Here is a 1,045-nt window from a genome sequence, read left to right as displayed (position 1 = left end):
CTTTACATCTCTGATGTTGAAAGTGCGAAATCAGTGACCGAATGAGGGCGTGACGTATACGCGTTGGAGCGAGGAGGAACTGTTGCTACAGTTTAGCCTCTGTACAAGACCAACGCAAAAGTTTAAAAACACTTGTGGAGACACAGAGGCCTTGTGGACAGGCTTTTAAAAGAGGCGCGTGTGGTCTGCCTTGAGAAATGAGGTGGGAGATACTAACCAAAAGTATCCTTTCTCAAGTGCCACTTACGGTTCGCTTATAGATAGCCCTTACCTGATTAATTAGGAACCCTAGTGAAATGAAAGCGGTCAGTGCTTGTCACACAACGCGGCCCCAGAATGAGAGAAGCGACTGCAGCTGGGATTTCTGACGAGTATATCGTGACCGCCCAGTGGTGTGAGAAAAACTTTCGTGGCTCTGTAAAACCCCTACGGAATAAGATGCCAGCAATTGAGCAATCCCAAGTAATCAGCTCTTCCTCATGACGTTCAGACGTTCTATGCATCGCACCAACAGCAGTTTTAATTTTGCGTGTCTCATAATTGCGTTTCTTTGGTCACCGCCTTTCATCCACACTGATGCATTTACTGTAAAACAAAGGAGTTCTTCTCTAAAGACCAGCTAATGCAGAGCAAATTTCCGTTTAAACCACGCCTCCTCTTCCAAGGGAGCATTCATACATCCAATTGCTTACTCCCCATGCAGGGAACATGCTACGCCTACTGCCCTTCTTTTGAACCCGTCCACCAATCCCTCTGCTACCACATCATTTAGCACAAGCAATTACCCAATGTCGAAGTCGCAATCATCACTCAACGTCATTGACGCTCCCATCAACGGAGTGGCTGTGAGTGCGTGTGACTCAGCCACGCTGGTCGATGAATCGATAGGAACACCGCGTGTGCAGTCGTCGCCGCGGATTGGTTAACCAATTAGCCAGGCCACTCACCCACCCACCTGCCGATCGGCCCATTCATCTGTCGTCCATCCATCGGTAAGAAACAGGGCCGTTGGACCGGTTCAGCTAGCTGCACACGTAATAAACAA

This window comes from Echinococcus granulosus, assembly GCF_000524195.1.
Source record: "Echinococcus granulosus chromosome Unknown EG_S00024, whole genome shotgun sequence".
NCBI classification, from domain to species: domain Eukaryota; kingdom Metazoa; phylum Platyhelminthes; class Cestoda; order Cyclophyllidea; family Taeniidae; genus Echinococcus; species Echinococcus granulosus.
The sequence above is the reverse complement of the archived record's forward strand: the minus strand, read 5'-3'. Positions refer to the sequence as shown.